The following is a 25,234-nucleotide window of genomic DNA, read 5'->3' as shown; positions in this document are numbered from 1 at the left end:
CTAGGGCCATCCATAAAAGCTAAAAAATCCCCAGTAGTCACTGAGAAGTTAGTTGTTCTTTATGGAGTGCGATTCCCTGACCCAAATCAGTCTTTGCCTTTGAATCAGTTTATGCTACCAGTTATTTAGCAGATTGATTGCTGCTATGGCAACTGCACATCCCTCCGCAAAGACACAGGCATAAGCCCATGATATGAGTCTGGCTTAGTCTCTCTGGCTGCATTCAGTACATGCCAAAAATTAGAGAATATTGGGGAAAGTAATTGCCTTCTGCACTATAGGCACTGGAGTTGTACTGTGGTGCAAAGAACAAATGAAGCCTGATGTGTAAAGCAAAAACTGTTTATCAACCAGCAGCCTGGGAGAACAGAGAACTGAAAAGACCCAGCCACACTCAGGCCACACTGTTCACCTCCGGTTTCCACAGTTTCTGCCAAATATCAGTGCAGGGTGTACCCAGAAGCTACATGCACCATTTGGCAGTGATTTGGAGTCTTTCAGGAAAGCATTCCACTAGAGTAAGAAAAGTACAACTTTGACATCAGAAAGAGTTGGGTACACATTCTGAGTATAGACACTCAGTAGCTGCATGACCTTGGGCAAATCCCTTAAAGCCTGAAACTTAAGTTTCTCCATCTACAACATGGAATTAAGAACATTATCTGCTTCCCTAGTTGTTGTGAAGATGGTATGAAATCGTAGGCTTGGCAGGAAGTCAGAGTCTGATGACTGTTTCCTTCTTCCTTCTTAAGCCCCCTCTTCTTCAGTTTTTCTTAATTTCTTATTTTTTCTTCCAGATTAGAGAGGGCATTTGGCCCATTAATTAGCTGCTGGTTCTATGGGGTCTATTAAGTATTTCTGATTTAGGAGCTTGAGCCTCAGTCAAATTCTGCTAAGTGTGTCAAGTTTGCCTTATGATGTAGGTCAGGGCCTTTGGCTAGTTTCAGCCCAAGACAACAGGCTTAGACCTCCAAGTGACTTGATTCTGTCCTGCTTTGTCAGCTCTGGCTTCCACCCTTATTCCACAGGTCAACTTCCTTTAAAATGACACTTGCATACTATTCTGAATGAAGCTGGAAGACGAGTGCACAAGTGTAAAGATGCCCCCCACCCCCGGAAAAGCCCCACCCCCCTCATATTCTGAGGGAGGCTATGTGAGCTTTATTCACTGCCGAAGCCATATTATTAGCAGCCCTGCTATTCCTGTATCCGGAGATGCCTGGAGCACTTACAGAAATTCTCCTAGACCATATGTTGTTTTTATGTTTTAACTACTCTGTATGTATATATCATTTGCATAAATACAAAAATAAATAGCTGTCCTGTAGTTTTCTGAAGATTGTAAACTCCAAAGAAAGAATGAAAAATCTTCCCCATTATCAGCCTTAATGGTTTCGGGCTCCATGTACAGTGAAGACTCAGCAATGTTGCAAGCCCAAACGGACTTTCTGGGATTCAACAGTTAATAATTTATGATGAAAAGATTCTCATTTTATGCACTTTGTACCATCAAGGATGAAAAAGAATGGTATAATCAGACATAAGTTTAGAAGCACTATTACACCCTAAACCAATACAAATTTCATCAGCTTATTTGGAAGATCCCAGATTCCAGGTCACTTACCTGAGATAAAACAAACAAGGCAAATAGTGTCTGGCCACAAGGTATAACCAGAGGCAACTGCTGATCTGAGGAAGAAACATTGACTTCAGAATCACAGAGACAATGGTTCTGGATTCTAATCCTTTCTAAGCCTCAGTTTCCTCATCTTTATGGTGATAACTTATTTACTTTGCAAGATTGTATAATGAGATGGTTCCGTGTGCAAATGCTGCAGTTAAAAGTGTCTGGGTTAGAGTTCTTACTGTACCACTTATAGCTGAACAAACCCAAGCAAGCGATTTCCCCCCTCTCAGACCCAGTTTTCTCAGCTGAAAAATGGAGATAAGCATGGTTCTACCCCCATGGGTTTGTTGCAAGGATGAATTCAGATAATCCATGTAAAGTGCTTAGCCAGCTCATGGTATCGTCAGCATATCAGTGTCATCACCATCGCTGCCGCAGTATTCTTTTCCTGGTAGTAATAATGTTATGATGGCTATATAGAGCTTGGCTCCTAGTTTTGTTTTTTTATAAATGGTAATTTTAAACAATGAAGAGTGCATTGGCAAGAAAATTCTACATCGTTGTAAACCTCTATAGAATCAGAAAGTTGGATTCTGCTATTATAAGAAAGGAATCCTCTTAAAAGCCTGTCCTCCCACTGAAATTGCTTCAGGGCTAGCAGACCAGTAAGATAATAGCGTGGTGTGGTGGTACGTGGCTTCCCTGGTTCTGAAATACCTGCTGGGACCCATGGCCCAGGGGCTGGCTGCCTTCCCATGGCCTGGGGTGATTACCAGCCACTGCTAAGGATGGTGGGAAGAGAAAACACAAAAGTAAAATTTTAAATAAACCGGCGTAACAGGGTTGTACCAGGAAAGAAAACATCAACGGACAGTCCGACCAACCAGCTGCTACAAGCAATGGTACAGTTTACCCAGAAAAGGGGGTAAGCCCAGAAGCCAATAAGGCAGCTCCACAAGAGTTAAAGCAATAAATGATGATTTTTATAGATACCTAGCCTAGATCAGATTCCTGGTCATGTGCTGTTGTTTTTTTGTGTTTTGTTTCTTCAAAGCTACACCCACACACCTTTGTCAGTGTTGGGCTCAAATGACAAGATGCTACTTCTAAGTTGCAAGACCTCAGGCGCTATCTGTCCTCACCCACACCCAACCGTCTCCCATCTTCAGCACCAAACATATCCCTGAGGACAAAAATGGCCCTTCAGCTCCTGAGTCGTTTAAACTGAAAAACCAGTTAAAGTGCTATTCCCAAAATAAAACAAAAACATGGCCACTGGCATGAAATATTTACAGCTGTGAGGAAAAAAAGAGACAGTAAAAGCCTTACTTGACCCGGTGGGGGTGGGTGGGGGGGAATGATGTAGTTACACAAACCTGAAGAGAAGTAAGTGCTTTACCCTAAAATGATTTTCCTTTTGGGGTTTGCTACACATACCCCAATCACCCACTCATCCCACGTCTAGCATATCTCCAAAGTCAGGCATCTCCTTGCCCAGCAGACCCCCCGACCCCATGCCTCAATTTCAGGCTCTCACATCTCTCAGCTGACCAGTCAGCAGTACCACTCACTGGTTTCCCTCCATCTCATCTCTCCTTTCCAATTGCTCCTCGTGCTGCAACAGTACAGCTTCTAAGACCCTTCAGGGTTAGGCCTCTACCTGCATTTCCAGTTTTATCCCTTCTCCCCCACTGCAGCTCCCTCCCATCCACTGTACATCCACAGTCACCATCCACTGCACATCCTGAGGCACGTCATACAAGTGTTCACGGGAGTTAAACCCTCCTGTTCAAACTTCAAAACTCAGATCAAATGTTGTTCCTCTTATTTATTGTTCCTTAATTCTCCCCCATCAGATTTAGTGGCTCCCTGCATAGGGCTCTCTTTGCCCTTTGCACACTTCTTTTATAGCCCATTTCCTACAGTATAGGAGGAATACATATAGCAATTAAAATTGTCTATATGCTTGGCTCTGTTCACTCCCAACTGCCAAACTGAAACCTAGCTCTTTCCCCCTATGTTCTAGGCCCTGCTAAAGCCTAGGCTGATATCCCACTGATGTGCACTGGTTGACTGCTTATCTACAATCATTCCTCTCTGCCATACTAGCTAGGAAATATTTTGAATATCATCCCAGATTACAACTGCTTTATATATGTGTATTATTATCCCAGATTACAAATGCTTCATATATGTGTATTATTATCCACATTTTCCCAACTTTGGGAGGCAGGTATCATTATCCACAGAGATCCAGAAACTAGGCTCAGAGGAGTTAGACAACCTGCCTCAGATCTCACAGTCAGTAAATAAGAGAGCCAAAATGGGCAGTCACGTCTGCCCGGCTCCAGAGCCTATGCTCTTTCCTTCCCATCTCATGCCTCTTTGTGCCTTGTTTCTTACTCTCAGGCAGCCAAAACAGTGTTTGGCATCAGATAGGCATTAATTAAATGATTGCTTAATGAATTAAGGCATAAAATAGCAGTGACATCAATCATTTTAAACTGTTCCCAGAGCTGATCTGCCCCATGGAACAGAAAGGAGGGAGACCCATAAGCATGTCTTCAACTGTAAGATGTCTCATAAGAAGAACTGCCCATTTCATCAAAACAGAGTATATTTTTACCTTTAGGACTTATTTAATTTGAATATTTCAATTATTTATTTAAATAGCTACCACTGACTGTGTGCCTCCCATGTGACATGCACTTGTGATAAGACCTTTATGTTCATCATCTCATTTCATTTCCCCAACAACCTTATAAGTATATTTTTATATCCTTTTCAGATGAGGAACCAGAGGCTCAGGAAGATTATATAATCCTTTTAATGATTCTGAGCTGGTAAATTGCAGATATAACGCTAAGTCAGAATCTCCAAAAGCCCTGTCCTTTCCACCATGCCACACAACCACATTCTTTCCATGTCCCTGTATCATTTGAAGGACAAGAATACAGGGCAGGAAATGGGACTCCACACCACCTGGAGCTCTCTGAGACAAAAAGGGCTGCATCACCATGGAGCTGCCTTTTCTTTTCTGTAATGGATTATTGCGACTTCTGTCTCCTGAACCCATTGGGAGGCCTGGTCATGGGCTCAGGACCCATCTCCTGCTGGAATCTCATTAGTGCTTCCTCTGCACAAATAAGAACTAGTGTATTGTGTTAAATTGACTGACACAAACAACCATGTTTTGTCCAGAAATAGAAAATGCAATTTTCTTTAGCAAAATAGAACATAGGAAGTGGTGGAGGTTGAAATGTCATGAACAGTACAAAGGTTTGGCAGGGGAGAAAGGTTAAAATCAATCACCCAACCAAGAAAAAAAAAAAAAAAGGCCTGCAGTACTCTACAGTGCTACTTAAAAATCATTTAAAAAGGAAAAAAAAAAAAAAAGAACATTTCTGACCCCATAATGTGGATGTTTTACTTTTCACAAATCATCTAGAAAGATCACAGATACATTACTTAAAATAAATAGAAAGAATATCATTTAACCATTCTTACCTCTAGTAGTTCAAAATGCCTGTTACATCTAAAATGAGGTAAGGAGAAACCAAAATTGTTCTCTCTCAACAGAAACCATCACAAGTACGTGGTTACTTTGACATGCGTGCTAAAAGAAATTAGATTTTAAGTCAAAAAAGGAGGTTTATTCATCATTTATACTTTTGGGTCAATAGTCTTCTCTGCAAGAGGACTGTCCACTCACTTTGCCAAGATTTCACACCTCTCAAATCTTTGTACTGTCTTTCTGGGATTAATTTTTTTTTCTCTGCAAGTTTTTCCCTGCTACCCTGTATTTAAGATTATAAATTCCTCCAGGTCCAACTCTAATTTTGGGAAGTATTATTGATGTTTTTTGCCTTCACCCCCACTACTTTAAGTCCATGACACTCCCCATTCAGATCAAATGGAAGTAAGAGGAATCATATTACAAGGACACAAAAGTATTTACTTTTTAGAGACAAATGCTCAAATGCTGAAAATACTTTTTAGAGGCAAATGCTGAGATAGGGTGTAAAACAGTGAGATTTAAGAAATATTGTTGATCAGGCAGGATCATTTATCTCCCTACTCCCATCTGGATAAACATCCAGTACTCTGGAGGGCAACAGTCTGAGGAGAGCTGATGGAAGTACAAAGGAACTAACGGACTGTCTCTGGGAAGGGGACCCACATGCTGTCGGCCAGGAGAGGAAATGATTGTTTATGCAGATCTATGCCACTTGCTGTTTGGAACCTTGAAAAGTTCCATACACACACATACACACACCCCTGAAATTAAATTAAATCTGTGGTAGATTTAATCCTGTACTTCAAAAAAAGGCAGGTTCTGAATCTTAGCCTTCATTCCAATGGTTGTGAACGCATTTGTAAATAGGACCATTTGAAAATGTATTATCAGTCAAGATGTAGACTCATTTATGTATAGGATCATCTAAGACCCTATTTAATTGTGGCCAAACCAAATCAGGGTAGCATTAATCCTTATTTCTGGAGGCCTTATAAAAAGAAGCCAGAAGTCAAAGGCACAGAAGGAGACCAAGGATCTCGGCATGTGATACTAACAAAATACTACAGACTTCGGGGAGAAAGCATGCCTTGCTGAAATCTTGACCTTGGATTTCTAGCCTTCAGAACCATAAGACAATAAACTCTTGTTGTTTAAGTCAACCTACTGTGTGATGTTTTTCATAGAAGCCTTGGCAGACTAGACACACGTACACACATTTCACTGCATCACCATGGATGGAGAATAGAGGCACCCATGTGGGGTATCAGGACAATGGGCTAGAGGTAGCTGAAAGAATCTCAGTGCTCCCCAAAATGGCTTAAGGGAAAAGGGGATTCTGCAGTAACTGAGAATCAGCTTATCTGTGGGTCCCTTAAAGTGAGGTCAGAGCAAAAACGTGTGAACCATATAGACCAAAAAGAACGAGGGACATAGACCTCTCCATGTCTGCCTTCACAGAGGGATGGTCACGTCCATGGATTAGATGATATCACACATACAGAGGCAGGCCAAGGTCAGTAGCATCCACTAGTGCTAGCACCCTAATGCTACTGAGAATTGGTGGGAGGAAAAGAACTCTAGATTGACTAGGTTTAACCTGAAATGACTACATTTACTTTAAATGATCAAGAAAAAACCTTCAATACTGGACTCTGCCAGGTGGAATGGGGGCTTGAGATGGAAACTGAGCTCATTTATCATAAAATTCAATACATGCACTTATTTTATACTCAAATATGTGAAAATACTCATCACATATATCTGTCAAGTCTTGAGTTCCTACTGTATTTCTCATACTGCTTGTGATGCTCTCCTCCACTAATCACACAAACACACATGAAACACCCACCCACACAGTTCTGTCATTTCACAGGTATATTTGAATATAAGAACTCTTGACTCTACACAGCTTCTTAGAAGGTCCCATGACTTTGGCATCAGTAACGTAAGATTCTAGGCAGCTAAGCTAACCCAGAAAGCTAGAATAAGAAGGCTTCAAACATATCCCTCCTACCGACTAAGAATGTTCATGATAGCAGTGCTTTCAATATTTCTATGAGAAACCTATTTCTAATATGTCCTATTGTATTGCTACAGCACACAGATTTGACAAGTAATTAATTACAGGACACAAGTCAGGAATTGTAGACCTACCTAGTTAAAATGCAAGACGACAGATAGAAATATTAAATCAGAAGACTGAAATCATTACAGATAGCAAAAATATGTATGGCCATGATCTAGCTTTGATTTGACCTGGAACCAGGAGAACTGGAATGAGGAAATGAACTGACCCAAGGATTCATAGAGTCAAATAGGTCATGTGAGGTATGTAGGTTATACATACATTAATAATAATTATTTCATTATTAGTATTAATTATAATGATTAATAATAATGATACCCCATATCTGAAGCTTCCTCCTGGCTGGAACACTCTGGAAAGCCATTTCTGTTTAATACAGACTTGGTTTCTAAGTCACTTCCACCTTTTTTTTTCTATATTCCTTTTCTTTCTCTTCTTGGATAAGTTGTACCTTCTTTGCATTGTCTCCAAATTTCACAAACACAAAAATGTACCTGTGTCCCTTAATACGAATGATGTGAAATAAGAGAAAGGGCTAAAAGGTGCCCTGATTTCTCAGAAGAATGAATCTATAACATTTTGAGGATTTTACAGGTGGTTCAGTGGTAGAATGCTTGCCTTCCATACAGGAGAACTGGGTTCAATTCCCAGACCATGCACCCTCCCCCCAAAAAAAACTTTAAAGATTTTATTGGCAAGAAAAGACTTTTGCCATTTAAATTAGATGGGTTTTAGTGACTTTGAGTTTGTTTTTTTTGGGGGGGGGAATGCTGCAAAAAATGATACTGAACAGAAAAGAACATAGCTGAGAAAGTCACTATCTTCTCTTGGAGCCTCAGTTTGCTCATCTGTAAAATGGAGGGGTTCAGCTATATCAGTATCCCTAAGACTCTTACTGGCTATAACATTTATGAAATAATCAGAACCAGGGTTAGAACCCAGAGTTCAGTATATATATATATATATTTGTCTGCTCCAGACATTTTGAAGAAGTCTTTTCTCTTTGGAATTGCCATATGTGCCTGAGAGATAAATTAAACATTCAGGAGCAAAAACATTCTCTCTTACTTGCTTTTTTGTCCCCAGTCCAGTTGTTGGATAATAAAAGCCCAGATAGGGAAGGTTAGGGGCAGATTCCTTGATCAGCCTCTTCATTCAATGGACTCTCAGAATTATTCTGGTTTCTGAATAAGATGATTCCCTCCTTCACCCCCAGCATTTATCTTTTTGGTCAACCATTAAAAGGGATGAAGCAAAAGCATAGCCCAGCAAGAAATTCCTGCAGCTGGCAGAATTGAAATGCAAAGATCTTTCCTTACAGGTCAAATCCAACTGACATGACACAGATAAAGCTCAACTGTGAGAGAAAAGGCAGACTCACAAGGAGTTGAGACTAAGGAGGAAACTATTTTGAGTTCCTTTCAACAAAAATTGTAACATATTTGTGCTGTGTTATCAGAACCTCCTGCAATTCTCCAGCTTTTCTTTACTATTATTATTATTATTACTGACTTTATTTTTGTTCACTTGCAGTCAAGCTATTTCCTGATTGGCTGGAATATTCTCGCTCTTTTTAAAACCTGCCATGGTACTACGGTGTTCCACCTGAGCCCTGGGGCAAACTGAAACAAACAACTTCTTTTTCTGATTGTGGTCCATGAGTTTAAGATCCTACCTTTTCTTATTTGAGAAATCTACTATTTCCCTGGAGCCCCAGAGCTGTTTAAGAGACTGAGTGGCTTGGGATCTGCCATTCCATATAAAACTTGCTCTTGAAAGCACTCACTCCTTGCCTAGAATCAGCTTTCTTCTTAGAAGTCCTGTTCACCGTGCGAATGTGAATGCCTTGTGTGGCCAGCTGAGGCACTCATTTTCATACTGTAGGTTTAGTCAATAACTAGGAACATACAGATAGCAGAGTGTTAGCATAAAGGGAAACACTCCACACCCGTATCTCAAAGATTAAGTGAAGGGTAGGAAGAGATGGGTAAGCAGGTGGGCCACAATAATGGGGAAGGGTTGGGGGTTAGCACTGGGAGGACTGGTCCTGATAGTAGGATATGTATTAAATGAGGGAGGATGATTGAAGGAAAGTTGAGAAAGATATAAACCTCTTTCCTAGATCCTTGAAACATGGGAGATCAGAGGTCACTACAGAAGAGTTTGGGGATACAATATCCTCAGGCAAGATGAAGGTTGTAAATTCTGGCTGAATAGCATTTTGCTAGAAGGTCTAAGGGGTGGGGTAATTATTAATAAAGTAAAGAATGTTTCTGAGTATACAATGGAAAGGATTCAGAGTTAATATTTGGTCTGTAGATTAGTCAAGGAATTTGGGCTTTAGAGAGGATGGACAATTTGGTTGGAATGGGAGGGAACAGCTTGTTGGAAGTGACTGGCTGTAACTGACCTGATCTAATTGGTCAACTAGGATCAGACAGAGAGTGGGAACTGCCTTGTGGTTGGTAAGTGGATGTAAAAGAGCCCACACTGGCAGAGGTATCAAAGAGGTTTATGGTATGCTGCCTCATTTTTAGAGAAATTAAAACATTGGCTGGGTTTGGGGAGAGATGACCATGCATATACATACAAGTACATAAAACTAGAGCTCTGTTTTCCCTGAACTTTTCAATGCCAAAAAACAGTAACCTGTTACAATGGAGCCTCACACAAAGTTAGGACATAGGGCCAATGAGCTCTGTCAGAGATGTGGTAAAGATCGGATATGCTGTTCTTCCTGAAGAACGTAAAATGGGTATTACTAAACTTTTGATATGATGGAATTCTGCAATCATGAAATCATGAATATGCTTTAGAAAAGTGAGTGAGTGATACTCTGGGCATCATGAGATTCGAATTCTGGCCTCAGCATGCCCATTCACCCTTGTCAGAGAAGACGACACACATTCAATGCTTGTCCTTCCTCATTTCTCCTTTCCTCCACAAGCTGGTTTCTGCTGGAGCCTTTTGCTGAATCCACTAAACTGAAGATAATCAATGACCTCTCCTTGACAAATTTTCCCTCTTCAGGATGCTAAGGTCTTAACATAGGGTCCTTTTCCCCCTTCATTTCCCCATGAACAAAGCTTCTCTGCTTCTCCTCGACTGAACTATTCACAGACACTAACCTTAGGTAATACAAGGACCATAACTTAATCATAATATACTTCAGTTAAGAATATATGATTGTTGAATGGAATAAAATGCACTCATCACTAAGCGTTGGTTTCCTTGTCTTTTCAAATTAAAGGTTTGGATTTCAAATTCTAAAATTCTATAATTATGTGACCTTCTTATAGAGACTTTATGTAACTGAGAATCAAATATCCTTATTCAGGGAAAAGACTTACTCAATAGAAGACTCTGGAATCTTTCACGTAAAAAGGGTAAGTGAGTATACAGCCTCTTCTATTTCAAGGTCCCAAAAGCAAGGCATCAGCACTTTCAAGTTAATGATACCAAAGATTTAGATATAGAATCTCTTCTGTTAAATATATAGATAGGCATAAATGCAGAGACACAAAATAGATATACTAAATGTAATGGCTTCAATGTCACTATTATCTCATTCTTTTAATAATATGATCTAACTTGTTGCATTGTATATTGTAATAAAATCCAACTTCAATTTGAGTAAATAGAACTGTTCTTTTTAGCACTATCTGCTTATGATGCTTAATGATAATTATACAGATCTATTTATATAAACACATTAGAAGTGATTCTGCTATGTTTATATCAATTCATTTATCATGACTTGCTACATAACTCCTTTTACTCATACTTTTCAAAGTATAAAAGTAATTCTTTCCAATTACAATAAAGTTAGGTCAAAGTTAGAAAAGTAAAAAGAAGATTTTCTTGATCACACAAAGTCCCAACATTCAAAGGCATTATTATTTTAACATTTGGTGAATGTTTGGTTTGCTAAAGCAGCCAGAATGCAATATACCAGAAATGGATTGGCTTTTTTTTTTCTGTATGGGCAGGCACCTGGAATTGAACCCAGGTCTCTGGCATGGCAGACAAGAACTCTGCCTGCTGAGCTACTGTGGCCCACCCAGATTGGCTATTATAAAGGGGATTTATTAAGTCACAAATTTACAGTTCTAAGGCCTTAAAAATGTCCTAACTAAGGCATCCAGATAAAGATACCTTGACTCTTAAGAAAGGCCAATGTCTATGACATGGTAAGGCATGTGGCTGGCATCTGCTGGTCCTTTGGTCATGGTTTTGTTGCATTCAAACACTGGTTTCAGTGGCCCTCTCTCTGAGATCCTTTCTGTTCCCAAGCATCTCTAAACGTCTGTGTCTGTGTTGGCTCTCCAAAATGTTCCCCTCTTAAAGGATTCCAGTAAACTAATTAAGACCCACTTTGAATGAGCATGGTCACATCTCTATCTAATCAAAAGGTCACACCTACAATTGGACATGTTTCGACATCTCCATGGAAATAATCTAATTAAAAGATCCCACCCTAAATATTAGATCTGACCCCACAAGATTGGATTAAGAGTAGGAGAGCATGGTTTTCTGGTGGTAAATAACAGCTTCAAACCAGCCCAGTATATTTCCTTTTTTAGGCTTTTTCTTACATAAAGTTTTTATTTTCCAGAGGTTATTTTTAAAGATATAGTTTATATATAGTTTTTGAAAACAATATATGCATCATCTTCCTTGAAAATATTAATACACAAACATACACATATTTGGGGATAAATTGTCATGTCCAAAATATATTTTACAAGAGTACTCACATGGTTTTTAAATAGAAATCTCTAAATATCTTATTCACAGTTTACAGTGGTAAAGTACCTTTTAAATAAATAAAGCTAAATAAAGTACTCACAATTAATGCTATTTAGCATTGTCATCAAATTGGTATAAACACTATCCACACCTCTTCCCTCTCAACAGCTAAATCACCAAAAATGAAATCTCAGTACCTCAACCTGAACAAAAGCACATAATGAAAGCAAAATTCAGCTACCATGTTAACCCAGGTCACTCTTCCTTCAATACATCTTCAAAGGATTCTAGTATGTCCATCTCATTTTTCTACTTCCTCAGAGAATGGGAGTGGAAAGAAGAAGCAGAATATTTAACTTTTCCTATTAGACTGCTACCTGGTTTCTTTTAGACCTTAAAACTGGGGCTGAGATATCTCTGAAGGAAGAATCAATGTCTCTCATTCACCTGTATATCAATGATTAGCACTGTGTGTGACACATGATCCAAGCTCTATTAATATTGGTTGACTATTTTTGTTTTATGGGGAGGCGCATGGTCTGGGAATCAAACCCAGGTCTCCCTCATGGAAGGCGGGCATTCTAAACACTGAACTACTTGTGCACTCTTGTTGACTGCTTAATAAAGACAAGCAGGAAATCATCAGTTAGGAAGACTTTCAGTTGTTAGTAACAGAAAGTCCAACTACAATAATTTAAACAAATAAATAGGTATTTATTGTTTTTATTTAACAAAAAAGTTCAGATGATTGCAGCTGCTGAGATTTGTTCAATGGCTTAGTAATGTCAGGGCTGATGTCTTTAAAATTATCTTGAGACTCTCTTCATGATCTCAAGAAGAGACCTAAAAAGACTGCTTTAGGTCCAGTCACAAATCCATGTTCAAAAGTCCCCAGCAGAATTCTAGATAAATCTCATTAGCCATATCATATAATTGCTCCTAGCTGCAAGGGAGCCTGGGAAAGCAATTATTTTACCTGGAGCTTGTCATAAAATCTGAATTCTGTTAGCAAAGAAGGGTGGAATGAATACTGGATAGGCAGCTAGTAGTGTCTGATTCAACAAATGTTCTCCCCCACCACCCTTTCTTTCAGTCTAAATGATAAAAGAAGTATAAATTGAAAGTGGAATGATATGATAACTAAGAAAAGAACATACTGCATGGCAAGGTTCTTCAGGTATGATCATTCACTGATAGGTGCTATTGATGACAGTGATTTGGTAAGTCGGAGATTATGGGTGGTTCAAAGGATAGATCAATTAAGAGACTAGAGAATGCACATGTCTTCAGTGATGCACTCAACCCCGTAATACATCAGGAGCTCCTCTTTTTGGAAGAGGACCTAATATAACCTTATATAGGTTATAAGTTGAAACAAATTTGATTTGCTAAGGCTAGCTGAAATATGGATGTGTTTCTTTGATTTTAATGATCTCCAATATTGATTTAAAAAAATAATTTAGAGAGTGGATATTGGAAAAGACCTACCTGGCCTCTTTTTCATGGTATCCTGAAGTTTCAGCTTAAAAGTTCTAACAATAAAGAGCTCTCTATTCAGTTTACTGGCCCATTCATATTTTTAATGTCTCTAATTATCAGAAAATTATTTCATAATTTGAACTGGATTTCACCTCTCAGTGTTATAAACCCATTGGTTTCAACACTGTTTTTTAGGACAACCAGAATTACCTCTCTCTCCTTGTAGATGACAGCTCTTTAAATAAACCAGCAAACTTAAGACATCTGTTCTCTTAGTTAAACAATTCAGGTCCTTGAATTCTTCCTTGGTTGGCCTCGCTTCCCTAGCCTTCCTCCTCCATCCGTCTCTCAAACTAGGTGCCCTTTTCTGAGTACTCTGTTCTAAAAGATATCTCTCATAATATAGCACCTGCAGTGGGAAAATTCTTTAATAGGATTTGACCCCCAGAGCACAAGTCTACAACCATTCTTGGTGTCAACACTAAGCATTAAATTTGTTTTTGCTGAAATGCTGGGAAATTTCATCTTTTGGGTTTTGCTCCCTGTGGAGCTAAGAAGAATTATTTGAGATCCTTACTTATGAAACACACAAGTTTTGCATCCCAACAGATAAGCCCTCCACAGCTTCATGCAAGTCATTGGGGGTGGCAAGGAGTTCAAGGCAGGTATAACAATTTCCTTTGGGTTATCAAGCCATTAATGACTATTTGGGTGAATCTACTGTTCAAATGTCTATTAATTCAAAGCAAACAAACAAACAAAAACAAAACAAAACAAACAAGCAAAAACAAATATGTCTATTACTTCACCCCAAGAGATAATTCTCCCCATTTCTCCATCTCATACAGAGGTCCTGTGGTCCTTTGATTTTTCCTTTCTGTATCTCCACTATTTAATTTAGAATCATCACAAGTCATTTAGTTGTCGTGCTCTCCACCACATTCTAAATAGCACACCACAGATGTCTGGTATTCCTTCAAAAACCAGGCAGAAAAAAATGAGAGGGGTAACTTTATGTACAGTTAAAAAATGCTACATATAGGAGAATTATATGTACTATTCCCTTTGTTTCTCTTTATCAGCCTTTGAGATATTCTTTAACATTTTTTCCCAAGCCAAACTGATTCCAGCTTTATTAAGATAGTTTTCACAAACAATCATGGTATTTCAGGCAGGACATGGGCAGTATACAACAACTTTCAAACTCCCTTCTTCAATGGACTACCAAAATCAGAAAGCCACCGTAAGCCCCAATGAAGTCTTCATTTGATGCTCTAAACAGGGAAAGTTTAGAGTGAGGGTTGACATTTCACATTTAGCATGTTGTCTGACAACTTTTCACAAGCCGACCCTGACTTTCAGGAAATGAAATGAAAATGGCAAAATTAGCAGTTTGAAGATCCACAACCTAAACAAGAGTCACTGCTCTTTTGTGGGATGCCATCTCAGGGGCATCACTGGAAATTCCAGATTGCCTGAAATTCTGGTAATTTTTCTGGGTCAGGTCCCATCAGATTTCAGGGAGTCAAGTCTATGCTGAAGGCTGAGAAGGAGAAGGGAATATGAAGACATAAAAATGAATTTTAGTTTTTCTATACCACAAAGCACTTGTGCCAAAGTGGCTAATGCGTATCAGCATCAGGGAATCCAATATCCTAGGAGTAAAGATGAAGTCTCTTAAAACTAGAAGAGAAAGCTGTTTTCTCCCACGTTAATCCAGCTTTGGAGACATTCTATTAAGTGACATTTGCCCCTTTCCCCAAAAAACAACAAGGAAGTATCCGGAGTGTTAACAAGATAGCTTTAAAAAAAAAAAAGTAAAACAAAATTCTGCCTTTTTATAAAACATGATAAAAAAACAATATTTCAAAGTGTACATTTACCAGAAGCACATAGTTATAAAAAATGCACACACTTCACTTGGCATCTCCAGCACCTTCAGCTTTCTGTGCCTGCTCTGTTTTGGCATCTCCATTTTCTGCAGGATTATTCCCATCCTTGCCAGTATTAGCTTTCTCCTTTTTCCCTTTGGGCACCTTTTCTCCCTTCTTTGCAGCAGCCTTTTTAGCCTTGGGTTCTGGCCTTGGAGGAGCAGGTTTAGCAGATAACCTTGCAGAGCTTCTCTATGGTTCGTCTTTTACCTTGGCCTTATCTCCTTTGGCATCTCCTTCAGCCTTTCTCTTGGGCATGGCCAGTGGTGGGATGTAGGTGCTGGACATGCATGGATTTTGGCTAGTCCAGGGGTTGTTCTCACCTCTTCATTCTGTTCCTGTAACCTTTTTTTAAAAAATATTTTTACAGATGATGAAACTAAGTTCACTGTACTTAGGAAATTTGCTTGAAATCAAATTTTTGCTAATGGTAGAGCCCCATTTCAAACTCAGGTCTGCCTGTTGCTAAATTCCATATTCCTCCTTTTTTCCCTCTGATGAATCAAATCTTTTAAAATATCCTTGAATGAAAAGCTATATTAGTGCAAGATATTTTGAGATATGCTCCAAGTAGAAAAATCCTGTGTCAAAGTCAAATCAATCTGAAAACTCGGTAATCAAGAAAATGAAGCCTGAGAAATTTGTTTTTCTATTCTGAATAATCATGCTCAGTGCTTTCATTGTCATACTTACTCTTCATAGGATAAGGCATATGTGCTGTTTTGGAACTGTTATGTACCCCAGAAAAATCATGTTCTTCTGATTCGTCCCTGTGGGAGCAGACCTATTATTGGGAAGGACCTTTTGATTAGGTTGTTTCCATGGAGATGTGACCTACCCAATTCAAGGTTGGTCTTATCCTTTCTTGGAACTCTTTATGAGAGAAAGCCCAGAGATGTTTGCATAGAAAATGGCCCTATAGAAACAAGCAAGGACCCACAAGAGCTTAGAGAGAAAATGCCGAGACACTTTTTGGAAGAGCTCAGAGAGAAAAGAAGCCAGCAGTCACTGGCCATGTGCCTTCCCATGTGACAGAGGACCCCCAGATGCCAGCAGCTTTTCCTCACAGAAGGTATCTTCTTGATGCTTAATCTGGACATTTTCATGGCCTTAGAACTGTAAATTTGTAACCTAGTAAATCCCCCTTGTAAAAGTCAACCCATTTCTGATATATTACATTTTGCCAGCTTTAGCAAACTAAAACAGCATGTCAAATAGGTAAGCAAAACAAAACAAAACAAAAAAACCTATGCTTGGGTGGTGCGATGTGGCTCAGTGGCAGAATTCTTGCCTACCATGCCAGAGACCCAGGTTCAATTCCCGGTGCCTGCCCATGCCAAAAAAAAGCAAAAAAAAAAATAGATAAGCACTTTGTTCTCCATCAATTGTCTTGTACCAACTGTAGGTTAAGGATTCAGCTAATATTTTACAATGACTCTCACATTTATCATTCAACTGTAGACCCACCCATGTACACTCACTATCAGGTGTTTTTATATCGTGTTTTCCAAGAGCTCATTTAAAGGCAAAAAGAAATAGGTTTTGTTAGGTCGAGGGAACAGGGAATGGCACTGCAACTTAAGCTACGGAAGCTGTGCCGCCCCTTCCAGACACATGACTTCCGGAACCAATGAAACACCCCTTCCAGACACCTGACTTCCGGAACCAATGAACCGCCCTTCCAGACACCTGACTTCCGGAACCAATGAACCGCCCTTCCAGACACCTGACTTCCGGAACCAATGAACCGCCCTTCCAGACATCTGACTTCCGGAACCAATGAACCGCCCTTCCGGACACATGACTTCTGGAACTAATGAACCGCCCCTTCCAGACACATGACTTCTGGAACCAATGGACTGCCCTTCCAGACACATGACTTCCGGAACCAATGAACCGCCCTTCCGGACACATGACTTTTGGAACTAATGAACTGCCCCTTCTGGAAACATGACTTCTGGAACCAATGAACTGCCCTTCCAGACACCTGACTTCCGGAACCAATGAACCGCCCTTCCGGACACATGACTTCTGGAACTAATGAACCACCCCTTCCGGACACATGACTTCTGGAACCAATGAACCGCCCTTCCGGACACATGACTTCCGGAACCAATGAACCGCCCTTCCGGACACATGACTTCTGGAACTAATGAACCGCCCCTTCCGGACACATGACTTCTGGAACCAATGAACTGCCCTTCCGGACACATGACTTCCAGAACCAATGAACCGCCCTTCCGGACACATGACTTCTGGAACTAATGAACCGCCCCTTCCGGACACATGACTTCTGGAACTAATGAACTGCCCCTTCCGGAGGTCACCTGACCCCCAACCTTAGAAGCTGGCCATGCCAACATGTACAGGGACTTACCTCTCTCCATCTTGGGTTCAGTGAGCTCTGCCCAGAAGCGCAGAAATAAACCCGCCCACTTTAAATTTCCTGGTCTACCTTCCTTCTTTCTCACCCTTCCACCTCCGAAACCTGTCAGGTTTATCACAAAAATTTAAAAATACTCAATGGGTCAGGCAGTGGAAAAATAGATAATTAAAGAGTGACTTATCTGCTCACCAACAAGTCCAGATTGCTCTGTGTGGGTTTATTCCTATCAACTGCAAAACTCTACAGAAGACATTCTCGAGTTGGGAATCGGAGGGTTTATATGGACCCTGTTTATTTTTTTAATAACTAAACACAGACTCTCTGAACAGTTTGGAAATAATGGAACATAGAATTCAATTTAGTGAAAAAAAATGGTTACAAATTTCATTACAAAGTTTTAAACAACAAAATAATTTAAACCATTTATTGCATTCTTTTTATGCCAATCACTAATAATGACAGCTACTTTTCAAATTTCTAATCCTTACAACTACTCTCCAAGATAGATGTCATTGTCTCCATTTTACAAATGACAGAACTGAGCTTCAAAGTTTGGGAGACTAACCAGGTGGAACCTGTGCTCTTTTCACTGTACGAAATTTGCCATACTAAATCTTCAACTTTTGCATCCCTAAGAAATTGTTCAACATCAATTCTAATAGGTTTTCTTATATAGGTAAGAAAGGTGAAGCAAGGCAAGGTAGGACAAAACAAAACAAATACTCTAAGTCAGAGCATGTGGAGAAGAAACAATAGCTAAAATGTTGTGTACAGGACAAAGGTAATACTGATACTGTGTCTCCATTCAAAATGTGTTTCCAAAAACATTTGGAATGTCTGGATGTCTGGTCAACATATTTATTGAACACTTATAGTATTCAGAATGTCATACAGGTACTATAGGGAAAATTACATAGGTAATAAAAGATAAGTTGCCACTCCCAGAACTCACCATTTAGCTAGTTCAAGAGTATAAATGCATTGAATAGTGGGACAGTCTCACTTTAATGCCTTAAAGACAAATGTTTCTAACCCCAGTCACAAAGCTAAAAGTAAACTGTATGAGGTAGGCAGGCTCATCCATAAACCAGAGTCATCTCCTTAACCAATCTGATTTTTAACCTTAAATCTAAAAACTCTGATACCTGCTAAAAAGAAGAGAAAGATAGACTCTGTGCACAATGTAGTTAACAGCGAAGGAAGGTTCTTTATGTAGTATGGTGCCTGTCTACACATGGAACATCGTAGGTGTCATTTCAAGACCATTAAGGAAAATGAGCAGTTCCTTCTGTGGCCTCTCAGCAAGGAAATTGATCTTGGTCCTAAAACACTTACTCCCACAATGTTATATAGATTTCGATCCCTGGAACCTTTGGTAATAATGGATTAGTAGTAGTAGGAGTAGTAATAGTAGTAGTGGTAGTAATACTACATTACCAATATAACCTTTAGTAATAATTTTTAAGCCCAATCTTCTGCAAATGGATCTATGCCCATGTCCTTGTGCCAACACTGTAATGTGTCTGCCCTGTCTCCACAGCGCAGTAGAGGCATGTGGGCTGAAATGAAGATGAGAATAAAATCGTACTCTAGCACCACAAATTATTTCTATAACCAAGATGACAGACAGGATAAAGACACTCAAATGAAAAAGGAGCTGAATTGAAACGTTTGCATGGGTCCCTCTTCAGAATCTGACAAGGTTTATGCTAGTATTTAAAGCCCCAATCCCAGAGAAAGAGTAACAAAATGCATAGAAGGACAGTCTTTATTCCGGGCCCTTTCTGAATGAATGATTTCAGTCATTTTGAGACACTACTTGGAAAAATACATCCTAGCACACAACTTGAGGAGACCCAGCAACCCCTTAAATTTCCTGGTTTCTCCCACAGATCAGCATACGATGCCTAATTGGATAAGCAGATGCGACGACACCAACATTCCCTTACAGAAGGTGTTAATATGCTAAGAGAGCAAAGGTCAGGTCATTAATGATATGATGTGAACTTTGTGTTCACTATTCATTTGGCACTGCAAGGATAGCTCAGTGATAAAACACTTCTTGACATGTGGGAGCCCTGGGTTCGATTTCCAGAGCTGGCACATGCCAAAAAAACAAAAACAAAAACAAAAAACCCAGTGATCTTTTCTGTATGGGCATCTCTAGGTTCATATCTTTCCATAAAAGTCAAAGACAAATTTCTGTTTCCTAATATTTTGTACTAAATTCCTGTTTTTCCCATCCGTAGTAAAGTTACCTAGAATTCACTCATTATAAAAGATTTACTCTGAGTACTTAGATTTTTTAATCAACAAGTCCTTACTGAGTAGCTACGATAGTATGGACCCTGTGCTAGGTGTGAGGGAAGGACATATGCAAAGGATCCAGTCCCCCCACCATCCCTTAGGTCACTCAATGCCTAAAGGGGTCAGGAGGTAGGGCACTTTTTTGAGTAGTGGGTCCTCAACCCAGGTGACTAAATGCTGTTAATCCTAAGAAGTCACCATCGAGCAAAATACATCCTTTCTTATATATTTTCTTTACGTTTTTTTTTGTGAAATATAACATATATACGAAAAAGCAATAATTTTCAAAGCACAGCACAACAATTAGTTGGAAAACAGATTTCAGAGTTTGGTATAGCTTACAGTTCCATAGTTTTAGGTTTTTACTTCTAGCTGCTCTAAGGTACTGGAGACTAAAAGAAATATCAATTTAATGATTCAGCAACCATACTGATTTGTTAAACCCTACCTTCTCTGTATAACTTCACCATCACCTTTGATCTTTCTATCCCACTCTTTAGGGGTATTTTGGCTGTGGCCATTCTAACTTTTTCATATTGGAAGGGGCTGTCAATAATATGGGGTAGGAGATGGAACTAGCTGATGTTCTGGAGAGGCTGGGACCTCTAGGTTTCAAGACTTATCTGGTCCAGGGACCCAACTGGAGATTGTAGGTTTCTGGAAAATTACCCTAGTGCATGAGACCTTTGTAGAATCTTATTTATTGTCCTAGTTGTTCTTTAGGATTGGCTGAAATAGTTGTGTTTGGGAGTTGGCAAGTTATGATAGGTAGCAATGTCTAACTGAAGCTTGTATAAGAGTGACCTCCAGAGTAGCCTCTCAACTCTATTTGAATTCTCTCAGCCAGTGATACTTTATTAGTCTCAGCCACTGATACTTTATTAGTTACACTTCTTTTCCTCCTTTTAGTCAGGATGGAATTGTTGATCCCATGGTACCAGGGCCGGACTCATCCCTGGGTCGTTGAGCTTCTTTAAGAGGAACCAGCTAATATCTGGCACCAAAATTCTACTTTACTCAATGAAGAAAAAAAGTCTCAATGATTTTTGTGTATGTGCTTCTAGTTCACATTTGACCTTAAAAATCAAGTAGGGACTTCTGCTCCTAAAACTCCGGTTTTATTCCTTTTGGTTCACAGAAAGCGAGCACTATTCTGAGCTGCCCAGACTAGACATGATAAAAAGCCAATGACCTATATCAACTGCCACTAGCTGTCAGGGTGAAGAAACAGATACTTCCCCTTTTCTGTCAAGGGCGGGGCTAATGAATTAGGCACTGAAATGGACCAAACGCAATCTGATATTTTTGGTCTGTGCAATCAGCTACAACAAAGATAAGTGGTTGAGGAATGCATGCAGTGGGTAACCATCCCTAAAAGTAACCAAAAGAATAACTAAGCAAGTGTCTGCTAAAATAAGTCTGTTCTTTTTCAAGAGGCTCAAGTCTCAGTTTGGCTGTAATTTATACAAATTTATTCAAGTGGCTATACAGGGTCAGTTTGGTAAACAATTTGAAAAGATTGCAATTGATAGTTCTAATTTGGGGATGACAGCCAAAGGTATTGTTCATAAGATGTGCCTAATAAGCCAATTTATTAAGTACGGGTAAATAATTTTTCAGCTTATGCTCTAATAAAGACCATGGTTGTGCTTCAGGAAGAAAGGAAGAGTTAATCCCCAGTTGTGCCCATATGTACACTGGCTGCAGAATCTGCAAAAGAGCACTGAACTAGCCTAGAGAACTATTTTTGTTTTTATGCTCTCTAACTGTGGGCTCCCTGCCAATAACTGCTTTTGTGAAGTTACTAGGAGCTGCTGACTGGTTGCATTTCCTCCTTCATCCAAAAGCAATATTGAGAGTGATGACCCCTAGAGAGGTAGGGGATCCTAAGACAAATCGAGGGATGTGGCCCTGCTCTCATCAACAGTCACCTTGTAGGAAGCCTCTCTTGACCCTCACCAAAAATGTGAATTCCATCTTGGGGAGGAGGGGCAGGAGGACGGGTAGAAGGGAGAAAAAGAGGAAACTTACAATAGAGAACCAATGCTCTGCCAGTCCTACAGCTAGGAGCTCTCATTTGCATGACCTCATTTAACCTCAACAATTATGCAAGGCAGACACTATCCAATTTTTTACAGGTTATTAAATGTTAGGTAACATGGCTAAAGTAAGAGCAAGGAGAGATGCAAACTAGAGCTCCAATGGCCAATGCATGTTTTCCCATTACTGTGGCTCACTGCCTCTGGATAGCCCCTCTCACTGGTGGGGGTGGTGGATGATATTTAGACAGAGCAAAGGCCCTCTCTAGTCCTTTTCCCAAAACACCCTTGTAAGACGTGCCCAGCCTTCCTGGTTAAATGGTCCAGGAGTCAACTTGGGTTTGAAAAGGACACTGAGGCAGTTAGTGATTTCTGGGCCTTGTCCTAAATATCTTTGCTTGACCAGATGTTTCTAGGGAAACAGACCTACTTCTTTGAAGTAGGAATCCCTTTCAAGAGAGAGGACTATTTAAAAAAATGTAAGACTCAATTCTTCCCTTTCTCATAGCTCGCATCTCTAAAATAGAATAAGTAACATCTACCTTCCAGTAATGCAGGCTGGTGGAGAGAGTTTCGGAAGAAAAATATAACTACCAACCTTTTGAAAAGGAAAAGAAACATAGAACCTTGCTGTCTTCAAAGTCCTTCCATGTATACCTTCTTACAGAATTCATTGTTTCTTACAGAAACCCACTAAGATAGGAGGTAAAATAATTATTCCCACTTTGCAGAAGTGCCAGAGACTCAGTGACTGAAGATATAATGGTTAATAGGATTCATGGTTTGCCTAAGTACTCTGACTTCAAAAGGCATGTTTTGTCCACTACAATGCCTTCACTCTGATTCTGTGAGTATCTATTACTTTAAAGAGCAAAGTCCTACCAGCTATAAGAAGAGGGGATTGATACATAATTAAGCCAGGGTCTTACCCCTGAATGACAGTACTTTAAGGCAAAATATGATAGATACTATAGAGGAAATAAGAACAAATTATTTTACCCTAGTGAATGAAAGTAATGTGATATGGAGGGAAGTGGTGATATACAGGAAAGGCTTTATGACATAGCAATCAATTAAACTGAGTCTTGCGTAAAAGATAATATGTCAAGAATTCAAAACAGGAATCAGGTAGCAGGACAAAGAACATCAGGTTTGAGAAAAACTAAGTCCAATATTGAGAGACTGTTAGTTTTGTGAAAGTGAATAATAGAAGATACTGGAAAGGTAGATATGGATGACCTTGAATGGTCAAGCCAGATAAAAGCATAAGGCCTTTATTCCAGCAATAATGAAGAACCATTGAACGGCTCTGAGAAGGGGATAAAATGATCTGACTGTCCTACTCTGGCATTATTGTGAAGGACTGATTTAAACCAGGAGACATTAGAAGCTATTTAGGGGAACCCTACACTGAGATTGTAAAGTTAGGGTGAAAAGCTAGGGGGATGACTCAGGTAGAAAATTGATAGAAACTAGTGACTCACTGTTTATGAAGACCAGTCAGGGATTGAAATCAAAAGCTATAATGAGGGTTTGAATCTAGCTGAATTAAAGCAAAATGCAGAATAAAGCAGACAGCAGAAACAGGAAGAGGAACTAGTGTGCAAGGGATAATATGGTAAATTTTGCACATGCTGAGTGTAAAAGGTTTTCATTGATTATTCAGACGAACATGTTCAATCAACTATTGGTGATGTGAAGTAGATCCGGCACATGGGAAGGAAGTCAAAGCTGTGGATTCAGGAGTCTAGAGTGTAAGGTAGATGGTAAAAGTGAACAGAACTGCTAATGGAGAGAGACAAGGGTCAAGCGCAGATAGACCCTCAAGGAAAACTCACTGAAAGAGAGAGGAATATTATTAGAAAAGTTGGGAGAAGAAGCTGAAGAATACAATGTCACAGCATATAGGGAGTAAGCAGAAACAGGAAGGAGAAGATGGTTATTTGTATCAAATGCCACAAAGGTGTAAAGGAGGATTAGAGTTAGCACTTAACTGTTAGATTTATGGATGAAGAAGTTTCTGGAGGACTTTGAGAGCAATTTTAATAGAGCTATTTGGGCTGACCGCAGATTGAAACACCTTACCAAAAGAAAGAACAGGAAATGTAAGGCACAAAAACTGTAGGTTGGGGAAAACAGACAACCTGAGGCTTATAGCCAACCGAGTATTTTATCCATATAGCCTTGTCATTTGGTTATCATCTGAATACACGAGACTCATTTTGCATATCCTGTTTTCACAATGGCTCCACACCTTCAGCCCCTCTCTGAGTCTTCTGCATCTCTCAAGACTCAGCTCATGTCCTTAATGTAGGCTGCCTTCATGAATGGGTCCCCTTCTCTCTTGCCTTTATTGACTTATCAGGTCTCAGAACTGGTAAAATGCCTAAAATAACCAGGGCCACACCATATTGCACTTCATTATAAAGAACTTTGTGTTGTTATTTAAATAATTTGCATTCAAAGCATGGAAGACTTAAAGTTTCATCACAAAACCAGAAGTAAAATTTATCAGTCTTTACACTGGAAGCTCAAGCTCAGATGACTGATTTGGGAAGGGGTGGAGGAGGCTTGAAGGAATCACGGAGAGAGAGAAAAAAAGACCATCAAAAGTTGATGGAATAGAAAAATACAGATTTAAGTAACTTACTCTGTTATAAAAGTAATCAGTAGAAAAATACACTAATACAATTGTCAAATTTGACAGAAGGAAGGGGAGAGGAGAGGTAAATCCTAGCATCATGGGGAACAACAAATAATATACAATGTTTATCAATAAAGACAGTGGCACATGCATATTTTTTAACATTTCTATCAACTACAAGAACTAAATAAAGAAAGAATTAAAAAAGGTTGGCTCTGGTTACCAAGATTGGAAGCGAGTAGTGACAGGGACTGTTTTTCTATATAATAGGCTCTGTTATTTTTATTTTTGTTTTGCTTTTAGCATGCACATATATTACTTTGATAACAAAATATGAATAATATGATTTTGAGTATTTGTTAGATTTTAATGTATCCTGCGTCTTCTCCTAGATTGTAAGCTCTTCCAGGGAAGGAATTTTATCTCGCATATCCCTCCCAAGGTTATGGGACAGATGGCACAGAAGTCC

The 25,234-nt window shown here is 39.5% G+C and overlaps 1 protein-coding gene and 1 pseudogene across 13 annotated transcripts in view; both read right to left on the bottom strand.

Annotated features, from left to right (window-relative positions):
- The window catches only part of ELAVL2 (ELAV like RNA binding protein 2), a 557,044-nt gene that overhangs the window by 298,156 nt on the left and 233,654 nt on the right, over window positions 1-25,234 (bottom strand). The window lies entirely within an intron of this gene.
- On the bottom strand, window positions 14,985-15,647 carry LOC143660721 (non-histone chromosomal protein HMG-17 pseudogene; annotated as a pseudogene).

Source organism: Tamandua tetradactyla, chromosome 2 (assembly GCF_023851605.1).
Source record: "Tamandua tetradactyla isolate mTamTet1 chromosome 2, mTamTet1.pri, whole genome shotgun sequence".
In the NCBI taxonomy this organism is placed as follows: Eukaryota; Metazoa; Chordata; class Mammalia; order Pilosa; family Myrmecophagidae; genus Tamandua; species Tamandua tetradactyla.
This window is presented reverse-complemented; position numbering and strand designations above follow the sequence as displayed.